The sequence below is a fragment of the Puntigrus tetrazona genome, chromosome 19, assembly GCF_018831695.1.
Source record: "Puntigrus tetrazona isolate hp1 chromosome 19, ASM1883169v1, whole genome shotgun sequence".
In the NCBI taxonomy this organism is placed as follows: Eukaryota; Metazoa; Chordata; class Actinopteri; order Cypriniformes; family Cyprinidae; genus Puntigrus; species Puntigrus tetrazona.
The window spans coordinates 11908455-11935218 of NC_056717.1; the positions used below are offsets into that span (position 1 = coordinate 11908455).

The 26764-nt window shown below is 36.0% G+C and overlaps 1 long non-coding RNA gene across 1 annotated transcript; it reads right to left on the minus strand.

Moving 5' to 3' along the window:
• Positions 1–15566: 15566 nt before the first annotated feature.
• LOC122323794 lies at positions 15567–26053 on the minus strand. The gene is made up of 3 exons (XR_006247066.1): positions 26028–26053; positions 21636–21702; positions 15567–15740 (listed from the first exon to the last, which is right to left on the minus strand). It is a non-coding gene; the product is annotated as an uncharacterized LOC122323794 (long non-coding RNA).
• Between the last annotated feature and the right edge of the window lie 711 nt (positions 26054–26764).

Below are 26764 nucleotides of genomic sequence, written 5' to 3' on the forward strand. Positions count from 1 at the left end.
TAATGCTCCATCATGTTGGAAATATGTTTCTGTGTTTTACTGGGTTCATTTCTTTTTGAAACTGCTGTCATATTTACTGGTAGGTACGTATTTCATGTCTCGATAAAAATGCGCCAAGGTACATTAATGCATTGAGACAGGTAGGATATCCCAAAACAGTATCACAGTATCTTATGTCATAATCAGATGTTGCTTTGAAATGATGCCCAAACATAAGAATCATAAGCCCCAATTAGTTTTTTTTAGGCTAATCTAACCTAGGTATTAAGTAAATCAAAACTGCCACTGGTTTTCTGTCCTTCTAACAACTTCTGTTTCGCTCATCGATCTGTACATCTGTGAACCAAATTAATGTTCTGTCAAGTCAACAAAAGCTGCATATTTGCTCAGATATTGTTAAACAAATAACACTCACCACACAGCCTTGTTGATTAGCACCGAGCTGAACTACAAGGACATCGCTTTCATATAAATTATATTATGATACATGATAAGCATCATCAATGGCTAACAAGCCAGTACAGTAGTAAAAGTGAATGAAACCGCTCTGTAGTCTCTGCAGCATAGCTCATAAACGCAGCACAAACAGGGGTGATGTGTGAGCAAAGTAATTATTATTTTATGATTGAACATACTGTAGAAGCATTTATAGCTGCCATTTTTCCAATAACAGTCAAGTTGATGGGTAAACAGGCTTTGTATTAGTCAGCCTTGGTTTAAAGGGACAGATCACTCAAAAACAAATTAGGTTCTGTCATCCATTTACTTGTGTTATACCTGCATGGCATTATGGAGCACAAAAGAATATATTTTAAATACATTTTCTGATTTTGTTTGAACCCTACTGAATTGTAAAAATATATATTTTTGTGTGTGTTCTGCAGGAAAATACAGTCCTGTTGTTTTAGAAAGACATCAGCATGAGTAAATGATTTTGGGTGAACTATGCCTTTAAGAGTTGAAGAACTTTCTCTCTCACCATCTCTTTCTTTTTCTCAGGTGACAAAATGATCCTGAGGCTCTAATCTAAGATGAGAGCAATATCAAAGGTGAAAAATACTCACAAAATAACACTTTTTTCCTCCTCCATCTCTCTCTTCTTGTCCCTGTATCTCACTCTCTCTCTCGCTGATGAGATATTAGACTTCAGAGGGATGAGAAATATTGGTTGCGCAGTGAGAGGTGCTGAGAAGGACACAGGGCAAAAGGAACCCAAATCGAGCCCAGAACACCGATCCTCATCATAGACTCATAAAACACCCGAGATCATAGAGCACTGAGCTTTCATAAACAGCCAAGGGGGGGATTCTTTAAAAGACCTGAGCCGTTATACAGTGACTCACTTAAAGATGGCACATCTGATACCCTGCAGGTGCTGATGAGAAGACACTGAGACACTGCTCTGCACAGAAGAGAGGATCATATATACCTGCAGATGGAATAAAATAGTGAAAACGTCCATATTTAATGTGATGAACTGAACCTGTGGTTTGCTCTGCTAGGAAACCTGTGTGAACATGGGAACTGACTTCATACATCCATTTAAATACATTGGTGACCAGGGGCCATTGGCAGCAGCTGTGCATATGTTAAAATTAGCTTAGTTGTGGCATAAATAAGCACTTTATAATTTAACACACCATACAATACATGTTGGCATTGCACTGTGAAACGATTCTGCAATAAAATAATAAATCTTATTTTATTTACCTGATGCTGTAACACACATATTGTGTCAACTAACATGACCTTATTATAGTGTTATGAAAGCTTGAAATTTAATGAGATAAACTGAAATTTTAGCCTTTTCACACCACTTCTGTTTACAACTTTGAAGACTGCTTATTGGATCAGTAAAGACAAACATCGATTTCGTGAATATGAATTACTGTACTTAAGAATATGTCATACTAGCTAAGTTCTACCTTGGGTTCAACCAAAATTAAGAGAACGATGTCTGCATATTATATGGAAATGCCAGTAGATGCTAACAAATGGCTGTATATGTTAGTAAAACACTTTTTAACACAATTAATTAATTAAAAACACCAATTCAATTAGGATAAAACTAATTTTACTGTTTTATGAGAAACACTGATTCGTTCAGGAACCAAGTAGGTGAGTGTGTGTGTTTGTTTGATTAACGTGTGTGTGTGTGTGTGTGTGTGTGTGTGTGTGTGTGTGTGAGAGAGAAAGAGACCCTGGACCATAAAACCAGTCATAAGGATCACAAGTTTAGATACAACTATTTGACAAACTATTTAAAATCTGAGGGTACAAATATTTTTACATAAAATACTATAAATCTTGTCCAAATGAAGTCTTTAGCAATGCATATTACTAATCAGGTAATAAATAAATTAAGTTTTGATGTATTTATGGTAGGAAATTAACGAAGTATGGTAATGGAACATGGAGCTCAATCTTTATAGAAAATAGCTAATTTTGACCCATACACATACTGTATGACTTATGACTTACTGTATGACTGGTCAAGGTTTATATATGTCATACATAAATATTTCTTTATTAAACAGGGACACCAATTTACCACAAGATGCACTTTCAACACTACTGTAAGGTTTTTAGTGAATCAGAAGAAAATCTTATTACTGTATGTGACTACATGTCAACAACCTATTAAGTTCAAATAGGGCACTAAATCAAAAAAATCTGTGAAAATTAACTAGTACATAAAAGGTTAGTTCACCTCAAAATGAAAATGGTTTTATTAATTACTCACCCCCATGTCATTCATCTACCTTAGAAAGGTTGGTGCAGCCCACATCCTGTCGGATAAAAAAATTACTTTAAAATTGGTCCATTAAAATTCATACATTTTTAAGCATGGCCAAACACTTTGTGACAGCACAGTAAATCCAGACAGCAAACCATATGACAACAAAAGCCAATCAATGACAATCTCTCCTTGCTTTTGTGTTCTGACAAAACACGGAAAATAAAGCAGGCGATGATGGTACCTCAGTGATTGCTATTCACAAAAAAATGAAGATAAGTCACTGCAGTGAGGAAGAATTTGCATCTGGCATTCTTTTTGTCTCATCCTGTAGTGTAGTGGAAGAAAACTGCTTGGTTTCGTCACATGCCCCGAATAAGAACATAACTATTTGGAAACAGGCTGCCACATGTGGAGCGGTTTCAATCGGGTCTGGAAGTGTTGTGTCAGAGGAACGAGTAGCTGCATTTAGTCTGTCAAACTGCCGTTCGCCGTATGTGTGGGAGCGGCAGCTGGGCACGGGCACAAACTGTCCTCCTTCCTGCTCGTTAGTGCCAGTCACCATCCTGGAGGCCTCCACCTTCTCCATCTCCCACCCCAACAGGCAGGGAGGAGCCGAAACCGCTGCGCCTAATGAGAGAGGAGGCAGAGGGGTGTGCGTGTGTGTGTGTGTGTGTGTGTGTGTGTATGCGTGCGTGCGTGCGTATTTGAAAGGGGTCACTGAGATCACTGCCACCTGCCGCAAAGAGGAGGATGAAAGAGGAGAAAAGGAAGGAATGGCACTCCGAACCATAATCCCATTATGGCCATCTACAAGAAGTACTTCCTTCAAGGCGAAATGAGTGTTCGGTGTCTCTGCGAGAGATAGACTCCTTTTGATGTGTAGATTAAGAGCATCTACTATACAGGAATGTGGCTGAATGAGGCATAACCTGCAGCGTGACACTCCAGCGGCTCCTGAAAAGAAAAAGCTCCAACTGTGAGGAGTTGTTTCAGAGCGACTGTGACATTCGTCTGAGCAGAGCTCTGATTGTCCTCTAGGGCTGTAAAAAAATATAATGAAAACAAACTGAGAGCAGTGAAAATACATTTAAATGAGAATCTCTTGCCATTAGGGCTGTCGATTTAATATGTTAAATTAGTCTTAATTAATTATTATTTAAAATTTAGTCTAAAAGCTACGCTGAAAAAATCTGGAGTAGGATTTAGTTGAAAAAAACCTGGGGAACTATTTTCACTCAGAAAAGGCAGCAAGTAAAAGCCTCAAGCCTCTTATGTTACATTTACTTGGGAAATCCCAGTACATTTTATTGACTTTTTTATTGATTTTATTGTTAATTTTACTTAAGTAATGTTTGCATTTAACTCTGATTCACCAATAATAATAGTGATATAAAACAATAAGTATACTCAAGTACATTTCACTCAGTCACAGTTTATAAATGTAGCACTTGCAAACATGTAAGTAGGACAGTACACAGCTCATTATTCTTTTAAGATAACATGTAATTATTATCCAGTTCAACGCAGAGACCTCAATACGTGGTACACCATACACAATGGCGGTATGTGGATAGTGCTTTGAGTATTAATGGGTCATTTTGAGTAGAAAAGGAATTTCAGATTTCATAAAACAATAAGCTACTAAACCTAACAACAAAAGCAACCATGAAACAATCTAAATACAACTCAGTGGAAAAAAATTCCTTTTAATTATTGATGCCCTGGTGCATGATGGGAAATACTGGATCAAGACTTTGATATTTGCTTAACGAATCCTTGTAAACATAACACACAATTACAAGCAAATTACTTAAGTTGAAATTTGAATGTATACAAGCTCAAATTGAGTGCAAGTATAGAATTTAATTCAGTGTTTTAAAAAACAATTTTATTTAAAGTTAAGCGGAAAAAAATGATAATTTTGTGAGTCATAACAGCTGGAGATCTTGATGAAGACTTAAAAAGGAGATATGCTAACAACTATTTCATTCTGTTACATAATTTAGCTCATATTAGCAAAGCTAACATTTCAGCAATGCCTGCAAGTGTCTTACTGCTGCAGTTATTAGGGAGCTGTTTAATGTTACAAGTCCATTTACACTTGTTAATACACTAGTCCTGGAGAAAGGGATCTGTTTTGATCAAAGAGAGTGTGTGAGCCAAGATTCCACCCCCACTGAAGCCGTGAAAGGCCTTGTCAGATGAGCTTGGCAGCAAAGTCCTGCAGTCAGTCTCATAACATAAATAACAGTCAATAATGTTCAATACAAACAGCCCAAGGAATACCAGCTTATTATACTGAGATACATGAAGCACCTCATCAAAAGGTTACGCCATATGCGATAGTTGGGAAAAAAACATGAACTATTTGCAAACACAAGAGTTTTATGAACAAACGCTCAACGGCAGCACCTCTGAGTTCTTTAAGCACCACACAAAAGAGGTCGTTTTAAATTAGAGCTTCACTGTAATGACCAAAAAATTATGTGTTTAGGTTGTAGCACATATTTTACTTAATATTTTTGAAGATTTGGGTTTCTTTTGATTTTCATCAGCGTTAGTGGAGCAAGACAAACTCAGGATTTTACACAAATTACAATAATTCACAGACCTCGGCCATCATTATCGTCTCTGCTGTAATTAGATCTGATTACCCCACAGCTGGTGTCAGAAGATTTGAACTTTTTTACTAAGGCAACACACAAGCCCTGAAATCACAAACAGCTGATTTGAACTTTTAAAGCCAGTTCTGTACACGATTACGAGTTATTTAACAGGACTATGTGCTGTTATATATATATATATTCTTAACTGCTATGTTTCATTATTTTAATGTGTCCTTTCTAAACAAATGAATTAATTTCTTAAATAAATTAAGAAATTATTGGCTTCAAACGTTTAAACATTAGTGTGTAAATAATTGGAAACACTATATAAAAACTTCTCTAAACATTAACAAATATTATGACAATATTTAATGTATAACCGATCACCATATCAGCAGGATCACTGCCACCACATGAAACTGCTCACCCAAAGAATCTGGAAGCGAAGATTCCTGTTGTGTGACGTCACATAATATCATCTATATGTAAATGGTTGTGGCACTGACCTGCATACCGATGCGATACGTCCACCAATGATACACACGCGTGTGCGACTGGGATTCAGTCATTTGAATGTAGACTCAAATGACTCACATTTATAACTCTGAGCTCATATAAGAACATCAAGTTCAACCCATCCATTTCAAGTAATCTTCCATCAAGCCTGCATTCAACGCAGCGAATAGCATCCAACAGTCAATTTCAATTAGCTAGGAGAGGCTAAGCCCATCGCAGCACATGTTGTCAAGGATACAGCGAGTCAAGCTGACAGCTAACACAAACAAGTTATTTCACCATGGATTTAAAATGAAAGCGCTGTTTCAAATGTGCAATGAAAAACTAGAGATTTCAGATTGTGTTTACCCCAATCTGTCATGACTGAAACAAACAGTGGTTTTATTTAGTATCAGAATATTCCTTGATTTAAATAAGATTAAATATTTTATGTTACTATTTTCCCAGAGCTAACTGAGATAGATTTTATAGCTTTTCCTCAGTCAAAACAACACAAGAATTATTGAGAATTATATATTTTTTCGATCACTTGTCTTTTAACACAAAGAACGTATTGGCTGTTTTTCCATATAATAACGATCACCGCAGTCACGGTTAAAATCGTTACCGTTAATCAAATAGTCATCAGTCACAAGATAGCAATGACCATATCAGCAAAAGCAATATGTTTAAAAAAAGGTTCTTCACAAAAAAAGAAAAAAAGGGTCATTTAAGAACTGGAAAGTTTTTTAGGGAACCAAAAGTTCTTATACATGTAGTTTTTGTCTGTATCTGTCTGTGTCTGTGTGTGTGTGTGTGTGTGTGTGTGTGTGTGTGTATTTTAAGTGACTTTATCATCACATTTTTAAGAGGATCTGACTTCAAATCCAGACCTAACAGGCCTATAGAATTTTTAATCAGGCAAGCAAATTTATAAGTGAACTTGACAGCAAGTCATCATGTATTATTTATTTTTCATTTGCATCAGCACTTGCGCTCTTCTCATTTTCTAACCGTTGTCATGACAATCAAAGCACATCTTGTATTCTGTCAAAAGTTGTGCAAATTTCAAAACTGAACAACTGGCTTGCTTTTAGTGTATAAGCTGGATTAAACTGAACTGGCAACAATTCACTGAATTACAATTTAAAGAAATTCAACACAGGTAACATCATTATGGAAAATGATGCGCTCTTTGTCTTTTGAAGTATATAAAACTCATTTAAAATGATGCAGTTGCAGTTACTGCATATGCATTTCTTTAAATTCATTTTAATTCCTCTTTTGGTTCAAATTTTGAATCACGTTCATGTGTGCTATGCAAGTTTAAATTCTGATATTTTGATTTGATGAACACAAGTTTCAAAAGAAAAACGTTCTTCAGATGTGGCTTCTGTGCCACCCCATCTACACTCTAAAAAAAAATAAATAATAGTAGTTTACTGGCAGCAGGGTTTTTGCCATAAATTAACTATAATTTATTGCTGTTAAAATACATTTCATGCTGGGGGTTTTTTCATCTTTCATCTGTAACTCTTTAAACCTCACAACAGAATCTAAATGAACACTGCTTAAAGTAAGCACGTGACAAAGTGTTAAAGTAACAGCGAATCAGTGAAGTTAATGAGATAATTCTGTGATTAATTAAGTGATGATTGTGCATTAGTGATAAACAGCTGCTGTTAACAAACAGAATCCCTGAATGAACGAGAAACTAAAGAACTACAACTGACTTTAGCCACAGAGAAAATCAACTGAAATAAAGAAGACATTAAATCTGATTAAACAACCCCTATATCAGAATCATCAGCTTCACACATTACTAACCAGACTGACGATATTTCTGTTAGACGTCTACATAATGAATAAGAACAGAGAACAAGGCTGTTATATGTGATTGTTAAAAACAATGACAATATAATAAAGTATAGTGTGCTATGAATCAGAGTATGAATGATGACAAACGATTAAACTTTTGAAAACCTGCTACTAAAAAACAGAAGAACTAAAGCAAAAATAAAAGCACACAGAAAGATTGAGAGAAAATAAGTGGACAATTCAGCTGGATAATTTCTTCATGTTGCAGTGCATGTTGGGAGACATGGGTGAGGTTTGTACTGTGCTGGTGGTACCCAGCATGCATTGTAGCATGAACTGAATTTTGTGCATGAGATTTTTCATAATAGTTATTTTGCAGTATCATAACATCATAAATAAACACAACCAGGCTGATTCATGATGATTACAATGCATAAACATCTACTTAACATTTTTGCTAACTTTTTTTTTTTGCTATAACACATTTACAACAGCCAGAAAGAATCTAGTGTCAAGAGTCCAACTAAAGCAAACACTGATCACCACTATGGTGATGTCAAATTCTCAAATATTTTTGTAGATATGTGTCAGAAATAAAGTCATAATGTAATGTGCGAAGCTGGTGAGTTGTTTAATCCAAAAAATGTATTTATTCCAGTTTATTTAATCTAAGGCTGTGGCTGAAGTCAGTTGTACTGCTGTATCTGTATTTGAGGGAACAGCCACTTTAATTGGTGTCCAAAACCCATAGTGGACATTCTTGAGAGCATTCATTCAATCCCACAATGCACCGATGTACATTCAAAGGCTAAAACCCATAATGCAGAGTGTTGCACGCTGAATTCCTGGGTTTTGCTAGAAGATGGCACCGGCAGCTAAATCATCCATCCATTCATTTTACAAAGCACTCGACTATGGCGTAATACAGCGTAATGCAACACAGGTACAAATTCACCGAACATTGATTATTAATTAGCTGAACTGCGGTACAAACATAATTTCCGTGACAGAAATAATGAAGATAAATTCTTTAATCTTATTACTGGAGCTACCTGTTTCATATGATTATGAAGCAGCAAGCAGTCTATGCCAAAGCGGTAGTCCTTCCGGTGCACACAGTGTCTCATTTTCTTTCATTCCTTCAAGTAAACTGAAAGAGTGGACTAATGTAGGGAATAGTGAATGAGGGTATACGGGGCGATTTCGAATACATCCAAAGTTTAATTTTTTCTCTTTCCTCAAGTGATTCTGCTTGTTAACAGAGCTGTTTTTCATTGGCTGAGTTCTCTCATTAGTGTTCATTCTCTCTGTCAGATGGACTATATTAGTAAACTAGAGTGTGCTTTGAAACACAGTCTTGTGTCGAAGCTGAGCTTGTTACTACACAGGACATGAAGAAGAATACTTTCATGGAAAAAGCAAATATTACCCGGAATGCATCGATTTTTCCGTAATTAAAAAAACAGGATTTTACTGTCAGAATTTGCCCATTTTTACAGCAGTTTTTTTTACAGTCTAACCACAAAAGTAAAGCTTTGATTAATTGCTTGTACTATTCCTGGCTTGAAAGTCACTTTGAATAACACATCTGCTAAATGTGTAACCTACAGTAAATGCAAATTTAGCTCTCTGTCCATGAGGGAAAATGGGCTCAAGCTGCTCACTGTAGCCACCCACTTTGCATGTCTGATGTCACTGAGGTTATATCCAAATCCTTCCCACTTCATTTCCAAAATGACCATATGGACAGCAGATACTATACACACGAGGAACCTCTCAAATAAGGTTTCATCAACAACAGTCAAAGAGAAAACAGAACAAAACGTTTGGTCTGTTTTCAATGATACTTGTATCAGGACCACAGGACCTCTCACTTGTTTTAAGCATCAGATACAGCTATAAACCCATCAGTGTTTAATTTTTTGATGCAGAGACTCGCATACAGCAGAGTCAGAGTGTGATGCATTATATTTTCATTCTTTGAACTCGTGGAGTATCTTCAACGCACTGATTCCAACACATTTCCTCAAATGTCAATCAGAGAGTGCAGTGCATGATACAAGGAATAAAACAGAAAGAGTCTGGACAACTCTAGCCCTCGTTGTGCTATGAAGAGAGAGAAAGAGAGAAACTGTAATTTGGCATTGTATGTCAGTGGGTATACAGTATGAAGCTTCCTTTCTGCACTATAATAACAGACTAGAAAGTATAAAAGGCGAAGACAGCAGGATGAAAGGAAAAGCTGGACTACCGAAGAGACGAGGGTCGTCCCTCGGGTCGGCAAGGGCAGGGGACATAATTACTGTAGCTCCTCTATTTGTTTGTTTTCTTTCTTTCTCATAAATATATGACTTATTTATAGTGCATCCAATGCATACAGTGCTCTTGTTCTGAGAAAACAATAAACCAGATATGCAGTGTGGAATTGGAACAATATCTTAACAACTTTCAAAATTAAAATAAGTATATATATAATATATATTTTTGTATATTTGTGTGTAGTGACAAAAATCTAAGTTTGTTAAATATATACGGTAACAATTTCGTTTTTGGAATTAATAATTACTGTATAATGTATAGTTTAAATTAATTAATCTGTATAATACTTGACTTGAAAAAATATATTTTACTGTATATAAAGCTAACATTATAACGTACAGTAAATTTAACAGGGTAGTGTAGTATAAATCTGATTTATGTTATAGAACAAAATGCTAATGTCTCTTCACGTTTTGTTAAAGACTACCATTATTTTACTTATAAATTCAAAAAGTCTATTAGAAATTCCCAAAGGAACCCGTGGCGATTAGCCTTCAGGGTTGCTTACAAATTGACGTCATGGCTGCACGGCTTTGAGATTATTTTGTGGAGGATTTATGAAAATGTGCGTTATGTGCCTCAAATAAAGATTCTAACATGATTATGGGCATGACTGACATTCTTTGTCATGTTACAAATCACATACCATCGCCCGAGGCTTCTGGATTCATCAGCTTTTGAATTAAGCATTACCTCAGTAAAACAGGCCTCTGCAATTTCAGTCATTTTAATAGAATGCAAGCCTTTGAATCGCTTGCTTTGTTAGCAAAGTAAATGAATAAAGGTTTGTTACTCAATGACAGAGCCACATACTCTAGCGCTTTCAATAGTCGCGCATCTGCATTGGTCATTCTGAAATCTTTGCCCCCAACACAATTAAATTTGATCTTACAGTCGTACTTTTTTTTTTTACAAATGTACTTTTGCTTGTCGGCTTTCATTATAATAAAATGGAGTGTCGATGTAAACTAAGTGCAAATAGGCTATTTTTTTTTTTAACCTGAAAACATAAATGTTGTCTAAACCTTCAAATGCCAAAATATTCAAATAAACATGTGCCACAAGATAAGAAAATGCACAATATGGGGTAAATGCAAATATTCAGACAAACTATACAAATTTCGATTTGAAAAATATACATCAACAGGTGTTCAAAAAAACCCACGCCATAATACATTGACTTCTTCAAGCTCTACAACATGAAAACCTCACATATTGTCTTGCTTTTTATTCTTTTAGAAAAACAGTAGGTGGCCAAAAAAGAATCAAATGCAAGGTGATGTTTGTAAGCGATTGCTTCTGATCCCTCTTCAAAGTGCCCTACTCTGCACCTCTTCCTTATTCCTGCCCGTGTTGTATATTCAGACTCTTGTTTTTATACAGCACTCGATGGAAAGCAAGCCTGAATTCCTGTACTTTCCTTTTTTCGTCAACTACACAGACTAAGCAAATGCGTTTGCAGTGTACAGACCGTTCTTCCCTGAGAACACAAGAACTAAAAGAAAAATCAATAGTGAAAGAAATTCTCTCCACGCCTGTCATCCCTGATTTGATGGATTTCAGAAGAGATGGCAAATAAAGTAGCCTTTCCGTCTCCCTCTTTACGCTCGTATTTCCAAGAATTCCATTTCTGTATTGATTCGCTTTCCTTATGTCTGCAGCCTCCCAGAACACACTGATGTTTCACAGGAGGCTTATATTTTTGACTCTTATCTTCTCATCGGGACCATGAAATGTGTCATGGATGAAATGCATATGAAGTCAGAGCAGGCTGGATTTCCGCCATACATCACAAGCTGTTTCAAAGGCAGAATCAGAAGCTGCTCGCGCACACACAATGCGCGTTCTAATGCGGCTGAGGAAGGATTCCTGGCTTAGAAGCATCATGTAATAGATGTGGATCAGTAGTGGCACACCATCGTTCCCCAGGGCCAGCGGCACACACGCTGGAACTGTGCACTCAGCAGAAGGGGAAATAAAGCATTAAATAAATCCTGCATCTCTGCTCTGTTCTCTCGGGCCAGATCAAGCGCTCCATCAGGGGAAATGTGAGAGGAGCAATATTGTAATAGGCTCCATTTTACACTAACCTGAGGAGACAAAAGTCATGGCAAAGGAAAGAGGTGGAGGCAGGCATGCATTACTTCTGCTGTTTCCCTCGAGCGCTCGTGATTCACTCGGAGTGAGCCACTCACTCACCTCTTAGGCTGCAGCCGTACACGTAACGCCACAGAACAGGTGCGCACCAGGTGGATTCAGACGTGCAAGCATTCACGTATGGATTAGCAAAAATAGAAAATTGCTTAATCAGAGAAACTGATACTTTCAGCAGATTGCAGGTAGGAAGACTGAGGAGTCCGAGAAAAAATACATATGAATTAAAGATAAAGAAACCCACATACACCAAAATGTAAGCTCACAAATAACATAAATGCATTTATTTATTCTTTTATAAAATAAAAATAACAAATAAATGTAACTAAGTGCCGGAGATAACATCATCTGCAGGCTAATTTTGAATCGTATCAGTGCTCCACACAATTCTGTTTATTATTAAGCACCTGCTGTGGCTCATTTATCAAAGCAGCTCAGTAAGAAAAGTCAAGCCAGCAATAACCTCTCCATAATCCTGCATCTCTCCACTGAGGTGCAGAATAAAGCTTGCTATGAAAACAGTCCATTATCCAACCTGATTTCATACTGGCCTTAAGGGATATCAGACAACGGTTCCCTCAAAAAAATACAGAATATATATCCACATAACAGGCTTTTACATCCATTACCTTGAATAGAAACCATTGTTTTGAAAATTTAGTGTTTACATTTTGGTTGATTTACTAAGCAGTTCCCTGTGGTTTGCTCTGAGATGATTTAGTCTCAGTGAAGGTTAGAGAATTACAGTCACTTATGTGACAGTTGACCCCAAAATGAAAATTCTGTCATCATTTACTCATCGTCATGTCATTCCAAATCTCTTCGACTTTCCTTCTGCAAAGCACCGAAGAAATTTTGAAAGACAGTCATCCAAACAACATCACACGAACACTGACATTCAAAGTGTAAGAATTAAAAAAAAAAACAAAGCTATTACATGTATGTGGAAATGTGGAATATAGCGTACCGACCATAAATATGGATTTTTATTTTTCATTTTGGGTACAGTATATATACACTGCAAAAAAAATGGACCTCCCAACTACAAATTCGTTGCATCTAAATTTTTCCACTGGCCCAATTGAATTTCTGCACTGTATTTTCTGTTGGAACAACTGTTGCCACAGTTAAAAAACATTCAATTTAATTTTCTTGAAGAAAGTTAAAATCATGTTCCATGAAGAAATTTTGTACATTTCCTCCTGTAAAAATATTCAAACATAATTTTTGATTGCTAATATGCATTGTTAAGAACCCATAAATCCCATATATATACACACATTGAATATAATGCTGTCACATATAGACAGCATTATCAGCATTATCGCTGTCCAAGACTTCAAAAGAGCAGTGCGTCTGTGTATGAAAGAACAGTGAGCGGATGTGTTTTCCAAGAGAGCAGAATACATGCGGTGCTTTTCTTGTGATCACTTCAGTCAGGTGACAGGCTGATCTTCCGCCCCACACCTCATGCTCCACGAACAACTGAGAAGTGGTAGAAAACCTGATAGAAAGCGAAATAGACCCTAGATCCTTTTAAAAACAGAGCAACGGGAGGTATAAACTGCACATTATAGTTCAATCTTCTAACTTCCTGTAGCAGCATTGGTTTTCCCCCATCATTGCAGTAACATATCTCTGTTACTCTGTCCTTGCCACAATAAATCAAAGCTAAAGGCACTCTCCTTGTACCCTGTAATGCTAAACAAACCCATTCATGTTCAATACCAGGATATATGTAGACAGATGCTTTTTGTTTTACTAGGATGATGCAAAGCTTTTCAACCAGATTAAAATGTAGAGTAACAAAAAGATGCAAAAGTTCTTGGCATTCGAGTCAGCTGGAGTCATTAATCTGAGCTAAACTCATCGTTTACACCCGCAAAATGACTAGTTTTACGCCAACTCACTTGACCTTTCTCACCGACTCCAGTCATCAGGGGTTTAAATGTCACAGGCGAGCTGCTACAAAGGATCTAGCGGGAGAGCAGCAGGAAACAGTCACTCTGACATGGATTCACATGTCTGTACAGCACCGTGATGTACGTTATCGGATTAAAATCTGAATATAGGGGATAAAGACAGATGAAAGATTTAAAAAGGTTGTACAAATGAAGCCAATTTGAGAACTAATGAGAAAAGTTACACAAACTTTTATACTGATTTATTTAGTGAGATATACCAAATTAACTATGTGATAAATAGCACAATATTACAAGAGAGCATCAGATGGTTCTCAGCATATTATGTGAATGTATATCTTATAAATGTAAAATAAAAACAGAATAGGAATTTCAACACAGCCTGAAAAACATATTTGCAATTAAATGAACTAAGATTTTGAGAGTTACAAATTGAGTAAAAATCTGGTTTTGCTAATTAACTGTCACGGGTGTGGTTTGCGAGGAATTTTAATCTTCTATAAACTAACAGAAATAACAATATAGTCTTGAACGGGCATGTACGCAGACAGAACAAAAACCACACGCATTGAAGACGAAGTCGGACAAACTGCATACAAACAACAGGTCTTAAATACACAACGTAAATACTTAAACGAGACACAGCTGAAGACGATAAGACATTAACTAAAAGTGGGTCGCACTGAACACATGGCACACGACAAAAACAACAACAAAAAGGAGTCCACGTGTGACATTAACACTGCATGGAATTAAATGGAATTTTGGTATGCATGTAATGGGTTAACCAAATAAATACATAAATAAATAACAGAAAAATATTTATTGTAAAGATTTCAATTCGGATTTTGTTGGTTTATATATATATGTATCCATTCCCATCCATTTTTTTGCATTCTTTCTTCTTTTTGCAACCGAATCCCTTGCATTTTTTTCCACACATTAGCAGTGTCTCATGTTAATTGTCTGTTTCTCAGTATTTTCTTCTCTTGGCCACATGGGTACCTGAGCCCATCGGGCTGGAACAGCAGGCTGACCGCGGTCACGCCCAGGGGAAGCAGCGACGGCACGGAACCATCTCTCACTGCACACCTGTCATGTGCTTCCCACCACTGGAGACAAAGAGACAAAGACAGAAAGACACCAACTGATAGAGGGAGCACAAACTGTTTGGAAAGAATAATACTGCAGCAGCTAATGCAAAATCCAAAAGGGCGAGCAACATATTACATTAATAAAAGAGAGGCAGGCTATATTACCACAGGAGAGGAAGGGGGGTCCAACTAATTTGGCAGAATTAATTGTGTTTTGAGATTCGCAAGGGTCCATATTAAGCAGTGTTCCAATATTTACAGTCCTTTGTAAGTTAAACTAAAATGACAAATTAAATGACGAGATTATTTGAACTGTACGACTCATTAATTCTTTGCTATGTTAATAATCAGATATTAAACGTGGCTGTACAGCGTTTCGCATTTGGCTTTAAAACACACCAGACACCTGAAAACAATGTGAACCGTAACAAATGCTACAGACAACTGGAACAAATGTGCTTTTCGCTTAAAAGGATATTTTAATGCCACAGGCTCTCTCTGTTTTTCTCAGATGGTCCGTACACAGTCATGCTGGCTGGGTGACAAAGCGAGCTCATTTTCCAGGCTTCCTGGGAATGGCCAGCGGTGGATCCTGTTAGGAAGGGGGAAAGGGCATCACGTATGAGCTTAGTCTCTCAACGCCTGTGATCTGGATCACATCATGCTTGTGTTGGCTGTGCGCACTTCACTTCACTACAGCAATCAGAGAGCTGGGAATCAAATGGTGGAAAATGGAAATTGCAAATGGGTTTTTTTTTGCTGGAGTGTCGTTATGAATAAAATATCAGGGAATTATTCAGTCTTATGAGGGTTTATATATGTTTCATGGGAGTCTGTATTTGTTAGCATGCATGTAAGAGCAAGCGGGTATGTAAATAGTGGGAAGCGAGAGCTCTTTTATTCAGTTTGTTCAGACATTCAGTTTATTTCAACAAACCGGTTCTAAAAAGATTCAAATGAGATTTGTATCATTCATTCGGATCCTGCAAAACCTTTTCTATGGAGCTAGATTTTCTGTTCGTTCATTTGTTTGTTTTATTTTAAGAGCAAATGAATTTGTCCATAAATGACAGTAAAGACATTCATAATGATACAAAGGAGCTATGTTTTAAATCAAAAGCTTACTGTAAAGAATTTGGAAAATACAAAGTAATCTGAAAAAATGTGTCACAATACAAATTCAATGTATATATAATATATATATATATATATATATATATATATATATATATATATATATATATATATATATATATATATATATATATATATATATGACAGGTTAACAAAATCATAAAATTGTTAATTTATATTCACTATTAAATTCACAAAAAATTGAGGCTCATATATAAAATAAAAGTATATATATACACAGTATATTTTGATAGGTAGTGAATATAAATTAAGGTCTGATTAGCTGCATCCGATGAATTGGAAATGTAATTGTACGCATAATTTATGTGCATCAGCTGTTTTCATGTCAGACAAATTTCATTCTTTTAAAGTGATTTAATGAAAAAAAACATAACGCCATATTAAATATCATATCCTATCACTGAAGACAGACTTAAGAGAAAGAAAACAAAGAGGAAGCCATTTGGATTTGGAAAATAATTTTCAGTCTAAAGATCCCTGGCATAGAAGGAAGAGAAAGAGACAATGAAAGGGGATCCAGAAGGATGACACCAAGGTCCTGCAGAGGGAGGCATTATGTAAAGTGGATAATAAAAGAGTTATATGAACAGCTGAGTATGTCTGATGTTTTTAAACGCACCATCTGAGACCTCTTAGCATGAAAACACATACGCTATGTCTAGTTTATGAGCATGCTCACAGCAGCAGTCAGCCGTAACATACCTCACATAGAATGCATAACTCTCACTTACCTAAAGCAAGAAGAGCTGGATATATGCTTATTTATCAACCGGATGCCATGCATACATAATTTATACTACAGTACACGGGTAATCGAGCCATAGCTAGCAGTGCAGACCCCTGATAAAAACACTACAACATACAAATATCATACAGAAGCAGAATTACAGAAGGACAAGACACTGACTGAGGCTTTTTCAAAGTTAAAAATCAGTCCACGGTCAGTAATTCTTGAAAGGCATGCAGGATTAAAACGTAAAGAACTGCTTGTCATTTAAATACAGTTTTAAAAGTAGAATTACATGTAAAAATCCAGTAGTTTTAATATGGAAATCTCAAGGTAAACCTTTAGTTTGAATCTTTTTTCTCCCTTCATCAAAATGTAGTTTAGAGGAAAGCACATCAAAAAAATGTGTGTTTTGATCTGGAGATCGGGTCTGTAGTGGAACATTTGATCATTTCCAAACCAAAACTGAGTGTTGACAAGTCGACAAAAATCTTATTGGAATATGTTTTAAAGGAAAATAACATTTCGGTTTTTCTACTCCAAAAATTTTTGCTTTGATTCAGTGTGTTGTATGCTAAATCTTTATAATTGACTGCGAAATCTACAACCAATTTCTGAGTGATTTTTCTTGTTTAATGTATATGAAATGTTCATAAATTATTCAAACAACAGCAAACCGAGTTTCTATTTTGGGCCAAAACTTTCAGTATCATCATTCTTGTTACCCATTTCAAGGGCTCAAGCGAACATATTTGATTTTGTAACGCATTTTGTTTAATAAAATGATTATTGCATCTGCCACCGTTTGTTATAGGATTGTTCATGTCTGCGTTCTACAACAGAATGTAATGTTTGCCACTGAAAAAAATTGGACACGTTATTTGATGATATATAATTGGTGAGAGACAGATGGGATGGATTCACTCAACATCACGCTTGTTCTCCTCAAGTTCAACATAATACAAAACAAACATGAACGCCGCTTGACAAGACAGACTGTATTACAGAATATCCAGAACAATTGACGTGAAATACTAAAGCAAACACATCCATCTATCACTTCCTACAGCCGCGTCAGATGAAGAACATGCATCAAGTTCATTTAAAAAGTCAACTGTGCTTTTTTTGAGAACAGTTGAGCAGTCAGCAGTTTTATTCTTTGAAGTGCTGCGGGTTTTTTTGCAGCATATTGTTTACTGTCATTTGCATCCAAATAATTACCCCATCAGGACAACGGGAACAGTATCACAGCCCGGTTTAATTATTCTCCGTCGAGCCCAGCTCAGAATTTAAATTGCAGATTTAGGATTCCCTTGTTTGCGTCTGTAGAAAGCTTTGACATGCATTAAGTTTACATTACACACTCGTACAGCCTTCTGTCTATTCTCAGATGTCAGCTTCTGTTTGTTAGATGACAGCCCCATCTCTGCTTAATATTCAAAGATAAACATGATCATTTTGTTTTCTCGAAATCCAAGTGCTTTACGTTTCTGGTTTCATGCACATAATCATCTGTAATTTCTGTATTCATCCTGATAGAATAATTATCATGCTCTTTTCTGTTTGTGAATGCATTGCTTAAATTGCAGCACTTACTCTAGTTTCTTTTTCCGTGTGTCTTTGTCTCAATGTACTTTTTAACCAAAATCACGCGCATAAGTGAAATGAGGATCAGTTTCTACTGGTAAAGTATAGGCTATTTTTGTTCATTTGTGGTCTTTATACGGGCCTTGGAGTTTATACGCGCTGAAGTAAGTGCTTCATTTTGCTGTTGCACTTCACAGTGTCCACATGTTCAACAAAGCCAAAACCAATCACAGAATGCAGAGCTGAAACACAGGATTAAACCAAATGCTCAAAATTCCACTGACGCACTTACAAGCCAAATCACAATATGCCAAAACTGAGGCTCTGATGTAACGTTAAACTAGGTCAAGATAATCAGCAGTTCCAGGGAACTAGTTAATGTTAGTTAATGGGTTATTTTTTACAACTTACAATGAGCAATATCTTTGTTGTAGCATTTCTTAATCTTTATGAAAGGCACAACTCCCCATTGTTAGCTAAATCACATTAAATAAATTTAACACAAACAATTTTGATTTTGATAAGGAGTTAGTAAAGTCTGAACATGAATAAATAATTTAGACAACCTGGTCTCATAAAAATAAGTACCTCTGTGCACTTTTTGTGCAACACTTTTGTGCGTATTTACATGCTCCAAATCCATCACTTACCAGATTTCATGACAGTTAGGATGCTGTCTTGGAAGGCAGCTGCCTGTAGACAGTAGACAGCATTTTAGGGTCTCAGTAGACCATGATGTTGAGCAGCTTTGTCACACATCCTTACATACTGTATTTGCCATGTCACAGATATGTCTACAAAACTTCAAGAGGCCAGGCTGATGAAGTACTGTATGGATGGATTCTGGACTCCAGTTAACGGAGGATAACAGCGATATCTCAACACCACACAAACCTTTAGAAGTCAACTAGAAAATCACTGCAGGAGTACAGCTAGTAGGGGCAAAAGAATGAGTGACAGCGACAAAAACAAACAACCAAATGTTGACTTATTTACTTATTTTCTGCTGTGCAAAAATTGTTTACACATATGTTATGCACACACACATGCATAATATATACACACACACACATATATATATATATATATATATATATATATATATATATATATATATATATATACGTATATATATAGACATGTTTTCATTCGATTGATTGATTTTGTGTGTGTGTGTGTGTGTTATGTATATATGTTTGCAACTGTTTACGCTTAAACTAGAAACTGTTTCTGCAGTTCCCCTGTAAATAATCCATCAAAGCAGAGAAATAAAACAGATGGCCATGGTATGCATTATTAATAAAAAAATACTTGAAAAATGCTAAATATGTTGACGTTTTTGTTTTTTTTTTGTAATCAAGTTACTGTACTATAGCATGATGGTGCGGTGGGTCCAAGGACACAATTTGCCTTTTGTTTTTGGTTAAGCTAGTTCTCAATTGGGTGTACAAAGTTGTTTTGAAACTAACTGACATTTGTTAAATAGGCAAACGCTGCTGAAACTTTGTTCTATGGGGATTAATTAGTTAAACGGAACCTTGACATTTTTAGAAAACATGTATGAGAAAAGACATATGGTCACACTGATTCCTCAAGAAGAGAAAGTATTTCAGGTTTAGAACAAAACGGGGGTGAGCAAATGTTAAACGTTATGAACAAAACAAACATTTTGAATCTGTCAGTGGCAAAACAAAATGTTGTCATCATCATCAGTATCATTATCGTGTTCTGTATCCTGTAATAAACTTAATCTGTTGTAAAAACGCAAGGCAGCGCATGCAGACAGAAGCTAAATTTAATCGGTCTTTGACCTGTACATCAACAAACCTAATTGCTGTGATGTGACACTCACACACGCATGCACACTTTCATACAATGTGCTTAAGCATCCACAAACAATAATTTTTTGGTCCCAGGGCCTCTGGAACCCACCCAGCATCTTTAGATTGATCATAATGGCTGTGTTTAGAAATAAAAGGGCCCAATTAGCCATTCAGCAACTCTTGCCCCCTTTGTGCACATTACACTTGCAAATAATCCTATTATCGCGACGACACAGTATAATAAAGAAAGGCTGCTGAATATCTATAACACCGCAAATAAACATCGCATTATTATTATTTTAATGAAGATCTGTCAATTTTGATCAACTCCAAGAGTGTGCAGTTTCTAAATTGTATGCAATTTATCTTGGGAGACAAAGAGAGCATAACGTTGTTAACTAAGCCACAATTAGTGAAAGAGCAACGCAGCGAGATAACTGTGAAACAAAGGAAATCAAAGCAAAAAAGCTTACTTAATTTGTTGACCCATCAACAATACGTCCCGCATAAAGCGATGTGACTTTTTGTAATATAATGTAATGCATTTTGTAATGGCCTTTTGTGTGTGCTCAATGTTTTGGCCTCCCACAATGTAATATTGAAATATGTGATTAATTCTGACAAACTCTATTCATTTAATCTAATTATTTTGACTGAAAAATTCAATCGATTGACTGCCCTTAGCAAAATGATTCAATTCGGTGACCCATTCGATTACAAGTAAATCAAAGGTTAAAGTGATTAATAGTAATGCTGGAAACCTCGGTTTTATACAATCTAAATCTATGTCGGTTTATATGTAAAGAAAAAAGGAAGGGAGTTTTTTGAATAATTAATCTAAGCATGCAATGGCATTTTATCTGCACATAGAAGCAAAACACGTACATTTCTTTCAGCACGTGTTGTTTGAGGTCTGGGATGAATTGACATACTAGTATCGGACAGCTGGGTATTCTCAGTGGCGCATGTCACACCTGCTCCCCAAACAAGAGTGTCCAGCATCTGGACAGGTCAGTGCACACGGCCCGCTGACAGGACTGCTAACAAGCTTAGTGCCACAACGGTCCCAGAGCCAGAGATGATGACAAGACTCACTATAGCAGCACATGACACACTACTCTATACTTTACAGTTTGTTTCATGTGATTGTTTGTCTGAATCAAAGGGAGAGCTATCTGCTAGCATTGCCACTCACCTCAAATGGCACAGTCCAGCTGGTGCAGGAACCTGTCACGGTAGCTCATGGGTTTGGACTTTCTGACCTGTAAAAAAAAAAAAAAAAAGATTATTAAATTTAATAAAAATCACATCTACTGAATCTTCTACACATATTTATTTGTATGCTTTTTTGTATGACAGTAAATTATTCATCTTATTTATTTGATCAAATGGATAAAAGTGAATGTAAAAAAACAAAAAACATTTTGCTGTAACCGTGCTAGTTCACACTTTAGTTTAAGGTCCAGTTCTCGCTATTAACAAACCATTAACTGTAACTTGTGCCTCAATGGACTCCTAATTTGCTGCTTATTAATAAATATTGAGATTAAGTTTAGGAACTGAGTAGGATTAGGAATGTAGAATGTGGTCTTGCACAATATGTGGTTTTTAAGTACTAATAAACAGCAAATATGTTAATAATTTGACACAGTGTTACAGTGCTTCAGTAAGATCTATTTTGGCACTATGAGTGCTGCCATAGAGCTGAGCTGTTCAGAGTTGAATCTTAAAGTTGTCATTTTATAATTGCTGTAATTATAAAACAAATTGAATGCAGTATAATTACTCTTGAGGCACCGAAAAATTACATAATGACAACACTAAATTGGCGATGTACAACAAGAACAAACACAGTCTCGGTTCCTTCACTATAGACTATCTTCAGGTGTAACAGCATAGCAAACTGATACATATGCAATGAGTCTGTTTCAAGCTTTTAAATGTCTTCTTCTGAAATCAAATCAGCTGATTTGGCTCTCAAAAAAAAGTTTTTAGGGAGGGGATTGTTTTTGTTTTGTCGCCGTTGTTGTTTGATAACTATAAAGTAAAAAAAAACATTTGTTGTAAAAAAAAGTGTCTTAACTTTTGGCTAAATATTAAACCATGTATAGTGCGGGATTTTGCCCTCAGTTGTCACTGGCACAACAGTAAAAGTAGGCTAAGCAGATGAAGGAAAACATGTCAAAAGACTGAATTTCACCAACTTTTCATCTTTTCGCAAGAAAAGAAAACAAGACCCACACACTTTCAGTGAGTGGCACTTGTGCTGGTGTGCCATCCTGAATTGTAATAAGGCAACACAAGCGCTGACACTTTTCTGTGGAGTCAGACGCTGCCTCCAGGAGGCTTTAGGTGCCTGTCCTTTAGAGGTATAATAGGAAGAGTATTGGGTGCAAGCATGATATTCTGCCGTAATTCCATCTTAATATGTAAACCTGAAAATGTCATCCATAAGACTTTTGTGCTATACTGTTGTTTCATGCCATTCTAGAACTTGACAACCCTTTCATTGTATTGAAATGTGTGGTCATTCTATTCCTATGGTGGTGAATATGAAGGCCATTCACATGATCCTTCAAACATAGGGTGGCACCATATTGTAACACACCAGTAATGCCGTGGAGACACTTCCAGATCCATGTGGCAGCTCACTTCATGATTCGGACCAAAATGAGCCAACAGTCAACTGTGGATAAGCATAGAGTGCGAAAAGGCCTGTAGTGCAGCATATCTATCCAATTTCAAGGTCATGTGCTTGTAACCAGCAAATACCATTTTGAAATTGGATTTGTGAGTTTGGTAAACTGCACGGGATACACAGCCCAAAGGGAGTCACAGACTGTGTTTTATTTTTCTATTTTTAATTTTTTTTTCTCTGTTCCCTCTCAATTTCATGCACACCAATTTCACGCAGACAGCGTGGAGACTGGAAACTCACCCAATATGGACTGGGAACAGAAGATTAAATATAATCATACATTGCACATGCAAAAACCGAGACTGTCAGGAAGACACATTTTTGCATTCGCAAAAAGGGACTGCATTAGATATCACAATATTGCTAGCGACTTCTGTTGTTACTGAATTTAAAATTTTCTCGAAATAAAGAAAGTCACAGGTTTGGAATGACAAAAGAAGTGTAAATAACATATTTAAATGAATGCTGGCCAACGACTGGGTAACAAAATAAGCTTTTGTGTACATAATATATGCTTGTGTGTGTGCTGTGTATATTTATTGTGTATATATAAGAAATATTTATAAGAAAAAATATATATTTAATAAAAATGTTTATTAATTTATTTAATATTTTAAAGGGGACTGTGCAATATAAATACATGTAAATGTTTTCCAAAAAATGGATTTATATACGCACAATAAATATACACGGTACACACACATATAAAGACAAACACACATATATGTTGACAAAAATCTTCATTTTGGTTATAATTATTAACTGCGCAGCACTAATTTAAATATATTATGATCTAGAACACATAAAGTCAGATAACAAGTGCACAGTAATGTTTTGCATTGCTATAAAGTTCTGAGATATCTGTCAGCATTTGTTTGCAGATGGTACTTGGTTTGATATTTTGCTTTTTAATGCAATGACATTCACACATCTGAGGTGTGACATAGTCATCCAAACACTTGGTATGTTTAATATTTTATAGCTTTAACATGTGATAAGTGCAATGGATATAACAGTCCACTCAGTAGATGTCAGTACTAGTGTCTTTTTATTCCTGAAAAAGCTGAGTTTGTGATTGTGGGGGTTCTCTCTCTCTCTCTCTCTCTCTCTCATTCACAGCATAGGGGAATGATTTTGCGAGCCGGGTGTTATAGAAAGCGGTGTACACACACACACATAGAGACGCACGCAAAATGACACACGCCCGGCCAGGGCGCTCTATTCTGCTGTGATGTTCTCAAAATGATTTCCTAGCAGATATCATTTCAGTAGCTGACTGAATCGAGGAGGAGCGGGCAGAGGGAGGGGTGTTAAGGTGCAGGAGGTGTCTCAGGTGCACTACAGGAAATGAAAAATGAAAAATGAAAAGAAAAAAATGAAAGGAATGTTTGTCAAGGGGTGCCGTCTGGCATGCCTCATGGAAAATTAATAATGTATTTTTGCAAATTTGCAATGTTATTTTGCCAGATCAGGGGAGCAGGGCAGGAAGCCATTGTGTGGAAGAGGACGGGGCTATGGGAGGAATGCTGATTAAACCTCAGCAGAACGAAGCCAACTGAGATCAATGCTGGAATGCATGTGATATGTCTTAATAATGAGGCCGGTGTGGTCCCGCAGGTCTGTACCTACATGCATGTGAGCATGTCCCAGTGCATTTGCTCTGCGGAAGCAAGAGAAAATCCTCAGTACTAAAATAAAATGAAGCTAAATTTATGAAATATGAACCAAATAATATATATAATCAACCAATTTGAATCTGAAAAGAGTAATAGCTAAGATAAAGCTTGTTATCGTGTTAGATAACGTGACAGGCTGTGATTGTGACAATGTGTTCAAACTGGTGAAAATGAACAAACTAAATAAACAAGTACCAATTTACAACATTTTACATCAACTGCATACGAAGGTGAGAAAAACAAAAATGCAAACATAAAATCATTTTTCTGTCTTTGAGCAAAAATGCAATTTTCTTAGCTTTTTGAATGAATGAAGCTTGAATAAAATGTTTGTGCTCCGTTCTGATCTATTCACTGTTTACATATTCATGCAACAAAATATTCAGCGAGTCCTGAAAGGTTTGTGAATATTGTGAAAAATGCTGGTGGTGGATGACAACTTCAAATCTTTATGCTGGTGGTTAAAGAGTTAATTGAACTTGTTGTGTGGGTGTTGAAACTGTGAGCCAGTCAGCGAAAGGCATTTTTAATGTGTAAAAAAAATCTAAAGCATATTATCGAAAGCAATACAGCATGCGTTCTGCATTTTAGAGGAAATCTATTCATGCCTTGTTTTTTTACAACACAAAAGATTTCAATGCGAATAAAATCCACAATCCAAAACACTATGCCATAAAATCTGAGCCATCATGCATGAAATGAATGTATAAAATAAAACATGTAAAAAGCACTTAAAAATGCACAAATCAAGCTGTTTAGACTGAGAGAAAACAACACCTACATGTTTGCTAAAAAGAGACAGACAGTAAGATCAGCTTATTGCTGCCCATTACTTAAGCCTGTGATTTAAATCTTGCTTAATGTCATGCAGCAGTGGCTTGGCTGACAGGAAGCCTACTTCTCATTGCTTCAGTTATATCCTGTAGTCTTTTCCCTTTAAGACAAGTGCAACACTCAAAAGCCCAGATCAATTTCATGGCTGGATTCATCTCAGACATTTACCACACACATCAGCCTGGCACACTAATCACACCCGCAGACCAGGCATCTGTATGAGGTGAAAAAATAAAGAAATGGACAAAATCCCTTTCTTAATCAATATTTTTGTCTTGTTTTGAAGTGAAAGCATTTAAACATCTTTGAAACAAGACAGATTTACTGAGAAAATATGATTTATTGTCAGAACATATTTTTTAAAGTTGATTTTTCTTACCCCCGGAGGCAATTCTTGGATTTCAGTCTTTGGAGGCTCAATCTCCCCAAATGAATGCGAGATGATGGGGCTCAGAGGAATATTTCTTGCCTGGAGTAAGAGACATCACAAGTTCAAACCTAAAAACTTTATAAATAAACAAATAAAACAGCATATAGAAGTCTCTAGGTACACTATCATTTAAAAGTCAGTAAGTTTTTATGGAAATTAATATTTTCATTCAGCAAGAATACATGAAATTGATCAAAAGTGAATCGTATAAAAGGCATGTGTAATGTTTCATTTAATAAATGCTGTTCTTTTAAACTTTCTCAACTATGTATATATATCACGGTTTTTACCAAAATAGCAACTGTTTGCAACATTACATTACATTTTTAAATATATGAAATTAAAAATCATTATTTATTTTATATATATATATATATATATATATATATATATATATATATATATATATATATATATATATATAGTCAAGTTTCAAGTTTCTGCTTTTTCTTGTTTAAAGTTTTATAGATGTGTTTAAACAAATAAAGTGCAAATGAGGTAAGAAAAATACATATATTATATTTTCCTGAAACAAGCCATAATATCTTATGCAATTTTGACTCTAGGGGGTAAATTGATCTTATTTTATGACTGTTTAGATGTTGCGCCTTGTAAAATAAGACATGAACTCTAATTAAGAAATTGATATTGCATATGTGTTCATGTGCTTGTACAATTACAGCTGC